We start from the raw sequence: 19,709 nt of genomic DNA, 5'->3' as shown, positions 1-19,709 counted from the left end.
ACGTGTAGTAGTAACGGTGCTATTGAGGTTTTTTTTTAATGCCCTTCCATGGGAGTGCACTTAAGAACATGCATAATGCAGTTGCACTTTTACTCCTGTCTTATTGTCCCGTGTTTACATTCAGAAACTTGCAGTGAAATGATCCAGAAACTTTATGTGGTGTGTTTTTTTGGTTTGGGATCTTATTTCTTTCCCTCATCTTACCTTTTTTTTTTTTTTACTCTTCTGCCGTACATCGTGCGTTCCTCTCTTCAAGCATCTGTTTTTTGTTCCTTTCCTATCCCTTTTCTCTGGCTCTCCTCCTCCTTCCTTGTCAAATTCTTCTGTTGACTTGAAAAAGGAAATAGGAACAGGATGCCCCAGGCTGGTGATGTGTGCTGGACTGTGCAGTAAAAGCTCCCTTAAAAAAAATCAGAAAATGGGACAAAGCCCTTGAAAATTACCTTTTGGCTCTAGTTCCCATGGAATATCTCAGAGTATAATATTTATAAAATCATTGCTTAAAGAGTTCCATTTTTGTAGGGATGTCAGTAATAAAAATCGACATTCCTTCTATTTCCCTCCAGTCACAGATACTTCTTGCTTACAAGATATGTGTTTGTTACTGGTATTAATACCTTAAATAAAATGCTTAAAAAAATAGAGAGAAACTTGTCTTTGCAAATTTTGCTGCTTTGCCATGTCTAAGCTTCTATAGGTTCCTTTCTTTTTCTTAGAAAGAGTCCTTCATTGTGGTATCAGAGTGTTCTATCACAGAAGGGTCCTTACTGTTCCCACCTTTTGTGGCATATTCTTTTTCTTTTCCCTCTTCCCCCCCCCCCCCTTTTTTTTTGGTGTTATTTTGTGGTACAAGCTTATATGGGACTTTAAAAGCATCATGCCACAGAAATAAGCAAGAAGGGAAAGATTTTGGCCAAGTTAGAACCTAGGGCTCTTTTATATCCTTTTGGAAAATCAAGCTAATGGATCTTTGGAGCTCTTTTCTCATGGAATGGCCAGAGAAGATCAAGAGGATGGGTTGGGAATATTTTGGTTTGATTTTTCTCTCCATGGTAGGATGTCTTCAGTGAGCAGAAAGAGATTCAGTCTAGGAGTTGATAGTTTTCTTTTTCAGACTGATTGGGTAACTATTCCAACTACAAGAGCAAGATCTTATGTGGTGCACTTTGAGTTTCCAGGTTTGTGTGGTGGCCCTTTGTCCTTGTGCATCCCCAACAGAAAGAAGTCCCAGCTTTCTCTCATGGGTAGCCCTGTGCTTACTTTTCATCACAGGCCACTTTCAYGTCCACTGTTACAACAGCTCCTTTTTTCTTTCTCATGCCATATGTTTCCATTCTGTTTTTCTTCTGCACATTTTCACCATTTCAGTCCTTTCCCTGTCCTCTTCATGTTCTTGCTCCCACTGCCTCTCCAGGATCTTTGCTGAGTTCCAGACTGACTCTTTTGGCACTGCTTTGCTGTACCATGCCTCCTCATCCTGTAAAAACCTCACCAGCAACAAATCCACTGCTACCTTCCCCTACTTGAGTCACATTTTCCCACTTGCTGACTCYTTGCTTCCTTGCCTCCTCCCCYTTCCCTCTCTTTCCACAGGAGATCCCTTTCCTTGGCAAGTGTTGGACCCCATTCGGTGGAATAACTGAAACAAACCTGCAGGGAGCTGACCTGTGYAGCACAGAGCTGCTGGCAAACGTGCCTYGGTGTATCCTGTTACATCTCTCTGTGTGGAAGCCCAACCTCCCTGAGGGGGCCTTCCTTCTTWGCATGATGGATAACTTGGGAGGGCAGGAGGCTCTTTGGAAGTGGAGGATTGACAATTTTCAACTTCATTTTGTCCTAGTTTCTSAGAGCTATTTCTATGGTCTTTCTTAGAGTTACGAAAATACACCACAGGCCAAAGTCTTGAATTTTATGGATGTGTAAGGTACAGATGACTGCTKTACCTTACATCTGATGATGACCAAGCCGAGGCACTTGAAAAAAAATGCAAGAAATGCTGCTGTGACCACTTACACCTTTTTTTTTTTTTKAATCTATAGAGAAGTGRCTTTACTCAAAAACCTCATAAAAGTATTGCTTGGCAGATATTTCACAGCATCCAGTTCATTTACCTAGTATTGTTTCTGAAGATTGCTCAACTGAATTAATGAGCATGAAACTATATATTTGTTCACAAGCTCTGTTGTTATTCACTCAATTTTTCTTSCAGAAAGGAGCTTTGTACGAGGCTGCCCCACAGGCAGATTTTCTGATATTGTGAGGTGCTGTGGTTCCTGGGTCACAATGTAATCCAACAAAATATGGAATAACTCAATAATAACTCAAAGTGCTGGATATTAGTGCTGCATTGAGGCACTGGAGCTTGTCCAGGGAAGGGAACACGGCTGGGGAAAGGTCTGGAGCCCCAGGAGTGGCTGAGGGAGCTGGGAAAGGGGCTCAGCCTGGAGCAAAGGGGACTCTGGGAGGGATCTTGTGGCTCTGCACAACCCCCTGACAGGAGGGGACAGCCGGGGGGGTCAGGCTGTGCTTCCAGGGAGCAGGACAGGAGGAGAGGGAAATGGCCTCAAGCTGTGTCAGAGGGGTCAGGTTGGGTACCAGGGAAAGCATTTTCAYGGAAAGGGGACTGTAAAGCATTGTCAGGGACTGCCCAGGGCAGTGGTGGAGTCCCCACCCATGGAGGGGTTCAAAACCATGTGGATGTGGCACTTGGTGACAAGATTAGTGGAGGACATGGTGGTTGGGCTTGATGATGTAAAAGGTCTTTTTCAGCCTGAGTGGTTCTGTGATGCCGTGACTGTGCTGTGCCAGTGCATTGTGGTGTGTGATGGTAGATTAAATGTAGTGTTTTCCATACTGYAGTGGCATTTTGGTAAAACAGGAATACAAGTATATTTTTAGTATCAAACCTGAGGCTTTTGGCACAGAATTACAGCCTRTGGAAAAAATTTGTCATGGGTTTCACATTCCTATACCATGTACTATSTGGTGGGATGCAGAGAGTTCAATTTTGGAAAACCTTTTGTTTTGGATTCTACTTTGTGAATAAGCATGTGCAGTGCTTTAACAGATCACAGGGAATTATTTTATTGTGGGTTTTCAATGCCTAAACCGTGATCACAGAAGTTTTGTAAGATAGTGAAAAGGGCTATTGACTAAGAAATCTCTTGCCAGATTTGTGTTCAATGAAAAAACTGGCGTGGGGGGTGGAAAATTGTCCCAAATTTAAGAAGAGTTGGCGCAAGAAAATTTTGACCTGGAGCTAAAGCTGACGATCAGCAAATGCTTTTGTAGTTGAGTGTTGTGKGTCCTGATGTCCCACTAACTCCCATTGTATCCTGTGGAAATGGGATTGGACTTGGAATGTCTTTATTTAACATCTGTGGCCAACTTTGCTATTTTTTCTTTATGCCATTAAGGAATTTTGGAATGGAAAATAAGCCTGAGAGGACAAATTCATCCCTAGAATTTTTCTGTAAAGCTAATGGAATTATACCAGTCATAACTCACTCYGTGTGATTTAATCAAGCATTCCTTTCGTGTGAATGGCTATTCTATAGACCAAACTCCAGTAATCAATTAAAACAAAAATGAAGGGAATATATAACCTCTGGACTTCCTAGGGCAGAGGATGGTGTTTGCCTATATTCTGCATGTCTGCAGAATTCTGAGCATCTCCTGACCCTCATCTTACAAATAAGGCAGAAGACCCTGTGTGAGAAAAGGAAAAACTGTAATAATGCTTGGTTCAGATGGGAAAATAGTATTGAACTTAAGTCACATAGTGAATGTGTAGGAGAACTAGAAATACAATTTTTATTTCCTCAATCCCACTCCTCTTTTTTGAGAGRGTAAAGCTTTTTTTTTGTCTTGAAGTTATGCACATAGTTATGTTTAACTGGAGTTGCTTTAATTTAACAGACTGGCAGTGCTGTGTCCAGGACATGGTTAGGCTGCTGAGCCACATACTAGCTTGGATCAAGTTCAGTAGGTCATWTGAAAAGTCTGGGAACTTTGGGTTTTTCAGGTTTGATAGTTTTTTTTTAGAAGTTGTAATGAAGAAGTAATGTTTTTTCCAGAGGAGGAATTCTATGACATTAAAAGTAGGCTATTAATGGAGGTAAGGCTTTTCTTAAGTACTTCCTGACAGAGAAAGTACTGTGGTTATGCAGATGTATAATGGAGTGGGGAAGGCACCCCTGTGTCCTTGCTGTACCCACAGCTGGGTGGTATCACAGATAGTGTCACTGCCTCTTCCTCTCATATCCAGCTCTTCTCATAGTCCTTCTCCCACATGCTGCCCTGCACTTTTGCATTTTTCTGTCTCTTCAGGTCTTTGGCCCTGGGCTTTGCAGATTTATAAGTGTCTAAACTTTTCAGGCAGAGGCTGAATGGTATAAATCAGTTRGAGAAACTGAAGAAGCGTGTCCCTTCTGCTGTAGCCTGAAGAAGGTCATTGTCTTCCGCATTCCTTCTGCTTCTTTTGTGGGGTGGAGGAAGTGCTTCAAGACTTGGTATTAGTTTTACTAAAGAATGGGAACATGGCTGTGGAGAAATGTGTGGCAATGGTTTTCAAAGCAGAGTGAACAAGTTTAKGGGAAATAAAGTATTTTGGACTGGCATCTCAGTTTGCCCACACCACGGAAGTGGTGCTTGTACAGGGAATGGGGGCAGCATGAGAAAAGACTGGTGTCAGAGAAGCTGKGGCTGCYCCTGGATCCCTGGAAGTGTCCAAGGCCAGCCTGGATGGGGCTTGGCGCAACCTGGTCTGGTGGAAGGCGTCCCTGTCCATGGCAGGAGGTGGAATGAGATGGTATTTGGGGTCCCTTCCMACCCAAACCAGTCTGGAATAGAATTCTGTGATTCTGTGATTGTAATGAAAAGGGAGACATCAGAGAGAGAAATACAGCCCTTCTCCTGTCCACATTCTGGAGGTCTCCCTACCTTCCTTAGTAGGTAAAACTGTTTAAAACTGTTTGAAGACTGTCTGCTATTTGAACTAGACAGATTATTCGGTTGCCCAAGAGAAACAAACTGCTTACCARTGAAGTTTCTGTGGGCAAATACTTTGTGAAAACTGGGTACCTATCGAAATCACATACTCTTTATAGGATAGATAGGGAAGAATTGCCTCAATTCTCTTTGRTAAGAATAAGATCAGAGGCGAAGAAAATTATACTCTCTACTTAATTCAAGTAGTTGTCTTATTTGAGAGTTGAGTGGCTTTTGTATTGCTACCAAAATCGAAAGTGGGAAAAAAATGAGCTGATTTAGAAAGTCTGATCTCCCTGTGCTTCTGATGGATCACAGAATACCAGGTTAAAGCTGTCACAGCTGGTCTTTCAGAGCCGTGTTTTTTGGTGGCTCAAACTTGTGAACGTTCCATCTAACAACTCAAGGATGTGTTTGGGGGTTTTTGAAGGCTGATTTGTTTTGGATTTAGATACACAGTGACAGCAATGATGAGCGCACGTACCAATTCTGAGTTTTTCCTTGATGTTTTAGGAGATACAGTGTAAATGTACAAATGTTCAGTGCTGTCTTGGTATGTCTGAGGACAAATGATAAGCAGATTAGGGCATAATAACTGGGAATTCTGCCCTTTTGTGCTAGAACTGATGAACTGTTGCTATTAATATTTCACTGGTGACAATTTCAGCAGGAAATACTGCTTCCCTAAAGCTCAGATRTTGCTCTGTGTTGTTACCACTACCAAGTGTCATTGTTGCTATCACCAGGTGAGTGGCTGTCACCRGCACTGTGTAAGTGAACAGCCCTGAGCTGATCAGAATGAAATGTAAAGCACCTGCAGACATTTTCCATCTCTCAGGTTTCTGGGATAACTGTACTGACTCTGTGGGAAAGGAGTGTTTGAAACCTTATTGTCACCCTTAATGGAGACATTGTGCTATCTAGAAAATGAATTCCCTGTGATTGCATGGATGTTTTCTTGCTCCTCTAGAAGGATTTATCTGGGKTCCCTCTAAAAGTAGTTGTTTATATATATAGATTACAGAAGACAGTAAGTATTGCCAGTGCCAGAAGCTCCAAAATCTGTGAGGCAGCCAAAATGTTGTGACATGATCCAAAAGCTTGTTAGAGCATCACTTACAACTTATTTTTCTTCTGTCTTAACTCTGCCTGTCCAGCCCAGAAGGTATGCACAAGGGTAAATTTTCGCTCTGCTTCTTGACTCCTTCTGGCAAGGGAAAGGATTATTATCCCTGTTTTTATTTGAAGATACAGCAGAGATTCTTTTCCTTGGGAAAAAAATGATAATGCCTCAAATACATAATTCTTTTCTGCTTTGAATTACAAATGATYTTTTATGTTACATTTGAAATTATTGCCTGCAGAACTTAGAAGGTACTTTTTCTATTTTGCCTTGCTCTTGTCWGCTCCAGGTGATGATAATTCCAGGGAAAGCTCTGGAGCTCAGAGGAGTACATTAACAATGTATTCCAGTGTTACTCTGTCCCTGTAATCACTACTGATATMGTTTATCAGGTGAGCCTTGCTGTTAGCAGTGTGCACCTTTTCCCTAGAACTTCTGGAATYTGCATAGAGGATGCTTCATCTGTTGTGTCCCAGGTAGAAGTCACAGTGYCCTTGCAAACTTTAACTTTTAGGTAGAGACAATTCACAGAGAGATCTTTTCCCAGCTCCTTAACCACTTTTTTAAACAAAGAAACTTTCCCGTTCACCTTCCTCTCTTCTYTTCTGCACTCTGAATTTATCTCCCAGGAATTACAGCAGCTTGTGTTTCACACAATCACASGGAAAAGCTCAGTTAATCCTATTCATGGTAGTAATTGTTTAACACAAGGCTACACTGGCTACGGGTCTTGATGGGAGCACTGTGGTATGGAAAGAAAAGAGCAATTTCTGCTGTGGTATGCATCTCCTGGATTGGTTTAAATGCACACAAATCAAATTCCTACTGCTGTTTAAAAAGCAGATATTTGATGCAGATCCTCAAGTGCTTTTAAGCTATGAATAAGCTGTCCCTCCCTGAGACTGATATASTATCTGTCTTTTCATGGAGAAAACAGTTATTTTCTGAGAATGCAGGGTAATGAAGTRAATAAAGAGCCATGAATATTTTATACATCTTTATCTCATTTTAACTGAGGCAACAGTGCTCATTGCAAAGGGAATTGTCACAGAAATACTGGAGAGAAGTTGACAAGGAGGCCAATCAGAGTATTTGCCTCTTGAAATGGCAGGCTTGCTCTTTTCAGGTGCCAGTGCTTGAGGAGGTCTAGGAAAACCCATGTCCTTGGTGTGGGGAATTAGAATCATAGAATTATTAAAAGAGGTTGATTGKTAAGAGGTTGGATGAGACCTCTGAGATCATGGAGTCCAACCATTAATCCAATACTGTCATTTCACCACCAAGTGCCATATTGATATATCTTTTGAACACCTGGGATGGTGACTCTACCACTACCCTGTGCCAGTGCCTGATGACCTGTTTGGTGAAGAAATTTTTCCCRATATCCAATCTTAACCTCCCCAGGAGCAACTTTAGGTTGCTTTTAGAGGCTTTTTCCCATAATCCTGTTCCCTGGGATCAGAGCTTGACACGCCTCCCCCTGCCCCCAGCTGCCCCCTCCTGTCAGGGAGTTGTGYAGAGCCACAAGGTCCCCCCTGAGCCTCCTYTGCTCCAGGCTGAGCCCCYTTCCCAGTTGCCTCAGCTGCTCCTTGTGCTCCAACCCCTTCCCCAGCTCTRTTCCCTTCTCTGGAYATTAATTAATGGTGAATGCCTTTACTGAAGTGAGTGAAGAGGAGAACGAAGGAAAAGAGCTACCCAAGACCAGAAAACTGGTGAAACTGTGATCCTTAATCCTTGCTCTTTGTGCTGCGCTGCCTTCCAGCAGTACTGACTTGACTAGAATCAGGCACAAGGCCACGCACAGGTGTCTTTTGAAAGCTCAGTTATTGTGGGATGCAGAGGTGGGTAACCCTCTGTGTTACCTGTAAAGATGAGTAGCACCTGCCCTGTGTAGGGGGCATGGAGTGATGGGACTCCCTGTGCTGCTACAAGTTGTGTTTGAGTTTTTTTAAACCAATGGGGAGCAAAGGGGTTTTTATTGGGCTGGTGATTTGTTCAATGTGTCATGCAATGTTCATTCTGCATCCTGCTGGACCAACTTGTTAGAAACCTCAGAGCTGTTTCCACTGTACTGTGAAAACAGACTCCCCAGGGAATGGTCACATTCTCGAGGCTGCCAGAGCTCCAGGAGAGTTTGGACAACGCTGTCAGGCACAGGATGGGATTGTTGGGGTGTCCTGTGTGGGGCCAGGGGTTGGACTGGATGATCCTGGTGGATCCCAACCAACTCAGGATATTCTGTGATTCTGTGACTGGAAGTCTGTGTCATCTTTTTTTCTGACTTGTGCTTTATCCTTTGTGTGTCTATCAGAGTCCACTTGGAATTTATGCTGGTGTGGATTCCATTCAGTCAGTGGAGGATCTGGATAAACCGGATTAAGGACTACGGAAAAGGAGCACATATTTCATTTAGTTAATGGACTTTGAATGTGGCCTAAAGCATGACARGAGGAACTCTTTAGACAGAGAGCCCTCAGATGCCAGTTGGTATATATTTTCCAGTCAATGATTTGATTGTTGGCATATGCTGGGGCTTTGGTTTTGAAGGAGACACATGCATCAGAGGAATTATTGAGAACATATGTTTTTCAGTTTGCAAATGGCAAAACAGTTTCTCTGTTGAAAGAGAGCAATGGTGTTACTTGATCGGCTCACCATGCCTTGGTAATCAGCAGTTTTGTTAGAAGCAATAGGATGGATTTAATGCAGTGYACTCTGGTCTGGCTGCTTTTTGTGCTTTGTTACTCCAGCCAGGGAGAATGTTTTACCCCTCACATTGTTGAACATAATGTGTTTTTTGTAACTGTTGCTGGTGTTTCGGATTTCGTGTTTGAGGTGTGCTGCTCTGAGATCTGATTTACAAGATCCTTCAGTGATGCTGGTAGTGAATTCATGCTGTGCAGTTGTTGGGTGAACACTGGGTCTGAGAGTTGCATTTTGCAAAGGRATATTTTGCAGTATTGCATTTTTAAGGGGGATCACAGTGGTTTAGATCAGGCATATCCCCCTGTGGTCTATGGTTAAACTTCTTTTGTTGCCTTTTGAAGAACATGTGCAACCTATTCTATGGTAACTGGTTTTGCCAGAGAAGCACAATGACTTCATGTTCTGAAGCAGTTGGACAGGATCTTGTTACATCAAGATACATGAAGCCGTGGCACTAAGGACAGCATTAATCCCGTTTAACTTCAGGCAGTTAACTGAACACTCAGCTGAGACACTAGTGACCCAAAGGCTCTTTCTGTGAATCACAAAATGAAACTGGTGCCTTAAGGAGCAATTAATCCCCTGTGAATCCTTAAATACCTTYAGAGATCTCACTTGCTTTCTCTGGCTGTAGGGGGAGCAAAGGTTAATTCAGTCAAAGCCCTGAATTTAGGAGTCATGAAGGGAATTGAGAGGCTTTCTGCTTTCTAACATTCTGCACTGGGCTGACTGTCCAAATAAAATCCTTGCCGTTTGTTTCAGACTCAGGTTTTCATCCTGTAACATGGATCCCAGGTGCTCACAGGGAGGAATAGGTTATTCCCACGTGGTGATGCCATCGCTGGCTCCCATCAGCAGCTGAAGAAGGTCCCTGGTCAGGCAGCCCCAACACACTCTGAGGGCTCCTGTGACCCAGCTTTGCCAAGGGCCTTGGTGCATATCTGACCATGGGCTGCTCAGAATCTCGTGTACCTCCTTTGGCCTCTCCACAGATTAGTGGCAGGTTTTGAATCCTGGGTGTTCAGACACCCCTTCTGTGTCAGCTGAAGGAGTAGCACTGGCAGCTCCAAGCTGATAATCCTGTGGGACAATCCACAGGCCGAGATGGGGATGCACCTGGTGCTAGTGCCTGTGAGCAGGTTGTGTGTGTTCATGCAGTGATGTGAGCGCATTGTTCTGTATCCCGTGCTCCTCCATCTTCATTTTCTTTGGCACCCTTGGTACTCCTTTTCATGCTGTGTACTTTGCCAAGTTGTAGCGCKTCTCCTAAAACATTCCTAGCCACAGATTTCAGTCTGCAGGGCATTGCTGTTAAGATACATGTGTTTTTGCACATGACATATTCCCAGACAGTGAGCCAGCACGTGGCAAACATCGCAAACAACTGGAGAGAAGCAAAAGGGTTGAGTTTCTTCKCAGTGATGTGTCCCTGGTAGCAGGYTCATCTATTCTCTGTGGAACASTGGCTTCCTTACCATTTGCTCTTGGGAATATGCCAGTAACTGTGTGATGCAGGTACAATGAATTAMTATTATGCAGCTTTAAAATCCAATTTCATGTAGCCTAATACACARTAGAGCCAAGTTCCCAAAATCAACTTCATAGGATAAATTACAAGCAGCAGAGCTTGCTCAGCAATGAGAGGTAACCAAAGCAGAACGGGACCCCAGTTTGCAGCCTGGAAAAATGCTGCTGAAGTGAAGTCAGTGGGGGTGGTTTTGCAGCAYGGAATGGAAATGAAGGAATGTCTTGTGTTGCTGTAGTCCCTGCTAAACGTCTGGGCTGTTTGCTCAGGATAGCAGCTCTGAGCTGTGACTGTAGGTTGCTGCTGGACTGCTGCCAGCTTGTTTAAATTACATTCCTAGCCCGGGGACTGAGGGGGGGGGGTGTGGTGTCAGCAGGAAGCCATTGTAATTTTCATGCCTGGACATCAGTGTATTTTCATGAGCTGAAGTGAAGTGTCTCTGGGGATGCTGAATATCTCTGAAACATTTCCTGAGTTCTCTTAAGCTCTGCAATGGTATGTCCGAGTCTGTTTTCCCAAGGATGGAGCTTTTTGTTTAGTTAGTGAGGTCTTAATTAGTTCACTGGAGTAGTATGCTTTTGCTGTTGGAACTTAGTGAGGAACAGAAGAAGAGGAGGAAAGCTGTGCAGGAAAAATGAAGTGCCCTGTCTTAGAACAGCTAAGAGTGCYGTAGTTTCTTTTATGCCCTCATATTAATTTGTATTTCTCTTTACTWAAATCCTCATGAGATTATGACTTTAAGGTGCTATGTCAGAGCCAGATTTTTAGGCTTTGAACAGGGCAAATGTTTGGACAAGCACATGGTTTTAGGTAAAGGAGCAATAGATGGAGCACCTAGGCAGATAACCTGTGATTTTGCCCATCTTTGGGCAGATCCTTTCCCATTTTCTGTTACTTACACCAACACAATAGTGGGGTGGTTTTGTTGGAGATCTTTAGCATCCCTGTGCACACTGATTGCTGAGGTGTAATAAAGTGTGCATACCAGAAGGACCATCACCCACAGAGGGATGCCCTGGTACTTGGCTGAAATAAGATGTGGTATGCACTGCCTGGGGTTACATTTTGGCTGCCCTCCTACAGCATTTGGGGAGCAGAACAAGGTGCTTAGGCAGTGGTGCTTGGCTAGGATTGTTTACTCCTCAGTTAACAACGTATTACTTAAACCCCTACATCTCAATGTCTTAGGCCATTTCAGATGTCTGTGTGGTTGGCTTTGGGATTTTTTTTTTTCTTTGGTGTCTTGGGTTTTCTGTTTGTTTTGTTTTGGTCATGTCTTTCCCTTTTAAAATTTTACATCAGCTGAATCAAAGCACATGGAATTCATGTGACTTACCCCTGAGTCACAGTTCTCTGTGTTAACCACAAACCCACAAATCACTTTTTTCTTCCTGAAATGTTTWTTCTTTCTTTTAATTTCTTTYTTAATCTGTGTGACTCCTCATMTTTTTATCTTCTTTGTCTCTGCATTCAGGCCATCCCTTCCTCAAAATTTCCATTGACCCTTTTCCCTCAGAGGTTCAGTGTCCCGTCTCAGCACCCCCTCCTAAATCTCAAGATTTCTTGGCAGTATGGAGTATCTTCTGCATATACACACTGGATCCTGGTGGTGAAATGTGCTGGTACTAAAGGCAGTATATTCTTTAATCTGAAAGAACAGCTGTGTCACCCACAAAAAGATTTGTGCAGGAGTACAATTGTGGGATGGGYTGGGTTGGRGGGGACTTTAAAGACCATCTAGTTCCAATCCCTGCCATGAGCAGGGACACCTTCCACTAGTCCAGATTGCTCAAAGCCCCCCTTGTCCTGTCTCTCCACCCCTTGTCCCCAGTCCCTCTCCAGCTCTCCTGTTGCCCCCTTAGGCCGTGGAAGGGGATCTCATCTCTCCCTGGAGCCTTCTCCTCTCCAGGTGAGCACCCCCAGCTTTCCCAGCCTGGCTCCAGAACAGAGGGCTTCAGCCCTCAGAGCATCTCCAGGGCCTTCTCTGGAATCTCTCCAGCAGGTCCATGTGTTTTCTGTGCAGAGTCCTTGACCAGAGCAGAGTTGAGGGGGAGAATCCCCTCTCTCGACCTGCTGTATGATGTTTGCCTCCGCCTGAATGCGGGGGGTAGCAAGGACACAACTCATTCCCACTTCATGTGTTGGCCATGGAAGCGAGTGTGTTTGTAGAGTGTGTTCTAGATTGAAAGTGGACCAACTGACCCTGATATTTTTTTTCTCTGAAATTGGGCTGAAACTGTTGACTTGCACTTTCTTAAAATTGTAACTGTCGTGGACAAAATAATTACTGTTGTGCCCTGCTTCCTGCTTTCCTCTTCTTCAAGTTTGTGGCTTTTTCTGATGCCCAGCCATGAGTACTGCTTGGCAATCCCAGATTCATTCCCAAAAAGGCCGGTTAGCAGAGGCTGCAGAAGCTCTTTGAGCTTGGGARCTTGGTTAGTGTGCATGAGCCACTCTGGGGCTGAGCAGCGGAGGTGATGGCTTGTGTTGGGATGGTTCTGGCCGGCAGGGCTGGCGGTGGGCTCTGCTGGCAGAGCTGCAGTGGGAAGGGAGGGAGCATCCCTAGTGCTAAAGAACTTGAAGGATTGAGTTACATGAGATCTGTGTGTGAGGGAGAATGTGGATAGCGTCTGTGAATGCTGACAGTGGGGGAAAAAAGTGGCTCTTTGTGTGTCAAGCTTTGTTCTCAATATTCCTGCTGTGGCTTATGCTTAGGGTGYGAAAAGTGGGAATCTTCATTGCTGTAACACGTTGGCCCTTTCTCTACCCTCCAAAGTTGATTTGAGTGTCATTCTGTTACCTAAATTGATCTATGGTACAGGGAGATGAAAATGAGTGTTGGCTAAATTGCATTTTAAAGAACTGTCAATTTTACCACATCAAGCAAGTCTTTTAATGCCTTGGTGGTTCGGCACAGCCACTGATGTAGTAGGTATTTGTGGCTGGGACTTTGGGGAAGTGGGAAGGCACAGAAATACTCCCAGTCTGGAGGTGTATGGTAGSGTGTGGACCTGGAGCTGCAGCTTAGCAAATGGTGAGAGTCTGAATTCCAGGACACAAGGGAAGCAACTGAAGAGATGCTTTTGCATTCCTGCTTTGTGGGAAATGAGTTTTGGTTCATCTCAAACCGTCCTTTTTACACAATAAGCAAATAAGAAAAACCCTGAATGAGTGAAGCGTGTGTTGAATTAACTAATTAATTTGCAYCAATCTTGCTTAGAGATAGATTTGAAGTACATAAAACCTTTCACTCTGTAGAGAATTTTGGCTGTGGATATTTATGGGATGACTCAAGCCCATCTCACCTTGTGTTGTAGCTACATAGCATTAAACACTTGCTTAGTTACTTTCAATGAAATGTCCCATTGTGTAGATATAAAAGCCTTTTTTCCCACTTTGATATTCTGTCTCTGAACACGTTTTGATCTCAGTTAACATGGAGTAAATCCAGAGTAATTCCAGTACAGTCAGTGTTGTTAGTTTGGATTTACACCAGTATMACTGAGCTCAGAGTCTGGCTTTGGTTGTCTGCCATCTTAATTTGCTAAATATTACATCTTTCCCAAATATCCCTTCTCATCTTGTCTTCAGACCTTGCTGGCTCCTCCTACTTTACCAAATTGCAAGAGTAACAACATAGGTGAAGTTTACTTGGTGAAAGATTGTTTAAGCAGGGTCTGGTTTTTATTAGCTCAGCTGGTTTTCATTTTTTCAGCCCTGTTTGAAGTCTGATTGTGCTCAGGCTGGGATCTGGATCCATCCTGCTTTTCCTACTTGACTCAATTTTGTCCATTAGAAGTGCGGTGTTTTAAATTACAGGGTGCTCCCCGACATTATTGTTCAGTAAGAATTATRTGCCTCAGTGATGTTTCAAAGCAGTTTTTAACTCCAAAGATCAGAAAAAAAAGGAAAAAGAGTAATGCCTTAAGGCATTACTGCTAATCAGCAACATAACGTGTTTGGAAGGGCTTAGTAAATGTGAGMTGTTACTTCGGAGAACAAAATGAATTAAATTTTTCCTGCTTTTGTTGATATTTCCATTGTAGAAGTGTACACTGAACTTTCTTACAGGGTATTTTAATTTACCATGTGTGAAAGACATCTGGAATTTCATCTACGCTGTTCTGTTAGTTAAATTTGGTTTATTAATCAGGTTCTCAGTTTGGACAGTTTTATCTGTGTTTATGTAGTTTAGCTGGACAGTGGGGTCTTGGTCCTTGTAATCATTCCAGAAATAAATCCATCACATTTGTCTTAATGTCCTTACAGTTGGGCTTATGCTGGTACAGTATTGCTACATTCATATGAAGAGGAATAATCCTGCCCAGGACATGCAGCCCCAGCTCTAGGGATRAAGAAGGGATAGGAAATGGGAAACACCACCGCCTTCGGTTTGGAGACCTCAGGCACAAACTCTGTAGTTGAGCAAAACACTTTGGAATGTTTTTATATATATTCTGTTGATTTTGATATTCTTTTCACATATCCTGGAGTGTTTTCCTGAGAGAGGCATGAAGATTTGCCTCTGGCAGCTACAGGAATATTTAGCAGAACTGGTGATTTAAASCTGATCCATCTTGCCTTAATCACTTGGATGCCATTTTGTACTGCAGASACCTGAACAAGAGCTTCAGGAGAGGCTGGATCACTCTCCATGTCTGTACCTGAATGGCTTCTGAATTCCATGGAATGACCACCTTCACTGTGACCTTTACAGTGGGCAGTTGGTACAAAAAAAAATCGTGCCTTGAGCCTGTCCAACAGGCTCTCGTTTAAAGAGTTTGAAGCCCTCACAGTCTTTGTTCCTTGGTATTCATGTTCAGGAAAATARGGAGATCTGAGAGCCCCTTCCAGTGCATAAAGGGGCTCCAAGAGAGCTGGAGAGGGACTTTGGACAAGGGCCTGGAGTGTGAGGACAAGGGGCAATGGCTTCCCATTGTCAGAGAGCAGGGTTAGATGGGATATTGGGAAGAAATTGTTTCCTGTGAGGGTGGGGAGGCTCTGGCACAGGGTGCCCAGAAAAGCTGTGGCTGCCCCTGGATCCCTGGAAGTGTCCAAGGCCAGGTAGGAGAGGGCTGGAGCAGCCTGGGATGGTGGAAGATGTCCCTGCCCATGGCAGGGGRTGGAATGAGATGATCTTTAAGGGCCCTTCCAAACCCAAACCATTCCATGATTCCATGCCATTCACTGGTGCATCCTCAGTGACTGTATTTGGCTGCAGCAGCTCAGGAATTAGCACTCACCCTTCACTTGTGTTGACTCAGGAGGGGAGTTGCTGACCTGACCACTTCAGATATCCAGAGCTGTCAGACTGTATTTGAAAGGACCTGCATATTTAGAGAGTGGGTTTTCTTCCAGACAYAATGCAGACCCTGAGAAAATACGCTTTAGATTGACCTATACAAACAGTGCAAGTCAGGTGGTAACATTGATTTTTGGAGCTTGATGGCTTTATGGCCACAGATCCAAATTCCCCAGAGAAGAAATCTTTGTGCTCTGTGTTGTATAAACAGGCTGAACAGTTTAGTGAAAACAATCATCATGGTAAATGCTTCTGTTTTTAAACTGTAATCATTCTTTTAGAGTAATTTTGGTAATCATTTAGCGATTGATTATTTCATTTCCATGTAAGAGTTCCATGTTTTTCCAGTAGTCAGCTGAGAACATTCCAGTGTGTTTGGACTAGGCCAGATGGAAGGTGAAACTGGGAAGTACATCATTCAAGACAAATGAGTTAGTCTAAATTAATTTCTGTCTAAACATAAATAGTAGCATTATTTCAAACAAATTTTACACGGGAACAAGRTTTTGCCTAATGTGTTCCTGTTTAGCTGATTAGGGTAAAAAAGCTAATGTTCTCATCCTTTTTCCCTCCTCCCTTCCTGCTCACATCTGCTTTTTGAGTTAGTTTGGAGCATGCTTGCATTTTTACACTAGTAAAACYCAGTGGAATTTTATAACCCACAGATAATATTTAATGTTTCCCTCTCTTCCACAGCTTCCTAAAAACTACTGAGCGCAGAAACCTGCAACGAGAGCAGAAATATTCTCATGCTTTTTTTTCCTTCTTCCAAAGCTGTGAAGCAGCTTTCCTGTAGCTCCCGAGGTGCTGTTGTGCTGAGGCTTCCAGTGCTCCCATGTTCATGCAGTGCCCGTGGGTCAGTGCTGGGGCAGTGAGCCCATGTGGAGAGATGATAGAGATCTGCACGGCTGGGATTCCGCTGCTGGGCACACAGGGCTGGCCAGGGCAGACAGGACAGCTCCCCGCCTAAGCTCTTCTGGATCCTGCTCTCATGAGCTGCTGGAGCTCTTGCTTGTGCAGGGGACTTGCAAAAGGTGGCGTGGTTGAACGGGAGCTGCTGGTGCACAGGGAACAAATGCCATCTGTGGGACTTATTGGTGGCATCTGGGCATGGCTGCAGGCCCAGTGCCAGGCCAGGYCCTGTGACACACATGGACCTGTGCTTTTTTTTGTGATCTGGGCAGCCTGGTCTAGTGAAAGTTGTCTCTGCCCATGGCAGGGGGTGGGAATGAGGTGGTCTTTAAGGTCCCTTCCAAACCAAAGTACTCCGTGGTGTTCTCTGATGACACCCTTAGTTACTGTGCTTCGCTGCCAGCTGCAGCAACTCAAATTTGCCCTTGAAATTAGTTTCTTATAAAACACTTCCAGAGTCTGAATTTTGACCTCGTCAAACTTGTAGGGAGTAAAGAGGTAGCACTGTAAAACTGCTGGGGGTCAGCAAAGGCTCTTGCCTGAGTTGCTCATGGGGTGGGATGTGGTAACACTTACAGCTGGCCGGTTTTTTGCTGTGGAGTCCAAAACACTGATGGTCTCTTCAGCTTTAATCCATGCAATTTATCAAATTCTTCTGATTTTATCTTTTCTGTGCAGGTATCAGAGATGTCATAGAATTATAGACTCATAGAATCCCAGGACAGTTTGTCTTGGAAGGGACCTTAAAGCTCCTCTAATTCCACCTCCTACCAGGGGCAGGGACACCTTCCACCAGACCAGGTTGCTCCAAGCCCTGTCCAACCTGCTTTGGACACCTCCAGAAATGGGGCAGACACAGCTTCTCTGYGCAAGTCCTTCAGCTTACTAGGGCAGCTCATCTGCTTCAAAAACTTCTTATAYCCTCAAGGGTTTAGGAGGAGTCTGAAGGATGATGAAGAAAGGGCCTAATGGCCTTCTAGGATTCTGTGTCCTGCATGAAGCCAGGTCACACTGTSACTGAGACAGTGACATGCTCTGCGTTCTTATCTGAGCTGCTGGTGATGAYTGCCCAGAGCTACTGTTTCACAGCTGGAAGAACAGCCTGAATTTTTTTCTGTGTGCTCTGCCAGCTTTGGGTCTCTTCTGTTGTTTCCTCGGTTGACATGTAAATCTATGTTGTTGTACAGGAYGGGAAGAAACAGCCTCAAGTTGCTCTAGGGGAGCAACTGAGGAGAATTTCTTCACTCAGAGGGTTGACAGGCATTGRAACAGGCTGCCTGGTGAATTGTCATCATCCCTGGAGGAATTTAAAAGTCATGTGGATGTGTAATTTGTGGACATGGTTAGTGCTGGCCTTGGAAGTGCTGGGGGAATGATTTGACTCGATGACCTTAGAGGGCTTTTCCAGCCTCAGTGATTCCATGATTCTCTTAAAAAAGGTGTTTTGCTATCTGATTGAGATGTCAACTTTATATGCCAAATGACTGGACAGAAATGATGCTTAGACACAGATGGGGGGATTGTTTACATGYCACAGAGCTTCCCAGTCATTGAATACACAGATTCCCTTTCCAAAGGGATAAGTAAACACGTGTGTCTTGCAGCCAGACCCTCAGCAGCACCGAGTGGGAAGCTTCTGTGCAACAGGATTCATTTAACAAGTATTCATTCTCAGGAGTTGTGTGACTACTGTGGGGACAAGCTCTGGTTTTCGGTTCTTCCGGCAGATTGAAACCATGAAGCGAGTGCTGTGCTGCAGAGTGGAAGAAGAGCCTCTGTGTAGATGGCTCCCAGCAGCCCAGCTTGAGGGGCTGCAGCCTCMAAGGAGAGCTGCCACAGAGCCCTGTGTGTGCTGCTGGGCCGGGCTCAGAGCTGGGAAGAACCAGAGGCAAGGCATTCCCACTGCTTTGGCCCGTGGAAAGCAAGGGAGCATGTGAGAGCACTGTCACCACTGAGCTATTCTGGCAGTGTGGAGACACTGCTCAKCTTGGCCCCACTCCCTTTCCCTTCCCCTGGGTTGTGGTGAGCTCAGTTTCTGAGCTTTGGTTCTTTAGACTTCTGCAAGAAGTTTATCCCTTACTTGAATGGTTTCTGCTTAAAAATGTTTTTCTTGGTGCCATTTAGAAAATGACACCATWACAAATGATACAGGCAAAAGTGAAGGGATGGGAGACAGCTGCTTCCAGCTGACTCGCCAGTTCCCAAAGTAAACAGTGTCTGATGAAGCTTTTGAGAGGCTTATCTGACCATGAAAAACTTGCTATATCTTTCTATTTAAATCRGTATTTAAATCCAAACCACATATTTTTAAAAATAGAACTAAAATGTTTCAGTATTCTCTTCTGCCTGGGTTGTCTCTGTCAGATAAGCTATTTTGCAGTCTTATTTTCTGCTTCTTTTTCCCACTGCCTTCTTGTACAATAGAACCCTGTAACAGCCCAGGTTAGAGGGGACCTCAAAAAACCATCTAGTCCAACCTCTAAAACAGACCAGGAGTAAGAAATGTGTCTGATAGGTCAAAAAAAATAGAAAATTAAATATTTACAGTCTTTTAAATATTAAATATTTACTGTTTAAATTAGCAATAGATTTTTAAAAGGACCAAAAAGTCCACATTAACCTGGAACACCAGTAACAGCCCTTCTGTGAACATCCTTAAATGGATGTTTTAACTTCAGCTAATTGATGCCTCTTTATTCACAGAGTATTAGAGGCATCATTGGGTGCTTGTTTGAGCCTTAGGGATAATATTCCCAACTGGATATTGTCAGAGTGAATAATTGGTGTGTACAGACAGTGTTATCTGCTGTAACATTCCACGTTCTGTCAGCTGCACATGGATTAGTTCTGTGAAGTGGAGACTTAGCTGGAATGATGCACAGAGATTTAAATTTACAGTTGTAATGCCTGAAAGGGCATGGTTGGGGTTTTTAATGGTTTTACACTGGTAATCCTTTAGCAATTCCCTTTATAGTGTAATACTTGGAGGGGAGCTAGGGCCTGTTCTAACCGAAATCAATAAAACCTCAGTCAGTTACTTGGAAACAAGGCAGATGCGGTTTTAGTAGTAAAAAGGAAAAAGAAAATATTTTAGGTACAGAGTAACCTCATGCAGAATATCTGAATTTTGTCCTGAATGTGACACTTCTTTC

At 43.8% G+C, this 19,709-nt stretch overlaps 1 protein-coding gene across 1 annotated transcript in view; it reads left to right on the top strand.

The window, feature by feature from the left end:
• The window catches only part of HMCN1 (hemicentin 1), a 170,970-nt gene that overhangs the window by 1,015 nt on the left and 150,246 nt on the right, over positions 1-19,709 (top strand). The gene's annotated exons all lie outside the window — the stretch shown is intronic.

This window comes from Malurus melanocephalus, unplaced genomic scaffold (assembly GCF_030028575.1).
Source record: "Malurus melanocephalus ecotype Western Australia unplaced genomic scaffold, MMel_1.1 scaffold_459, whole genome shotgun sequence".
In the NCBI taxonomy this organism is placed as follows: domain Eukaryota; kingdom Metazoa; phylum Chordata; class Aves; order Passeriformes; family Maluridae; genus Malurus; species Malurus melanocephalus.
The sequence above is the reverse complement of the archived record's forward strand: the minus strand, read 5'-3'. Positions and strand labels throughout refer to the sequence as shown.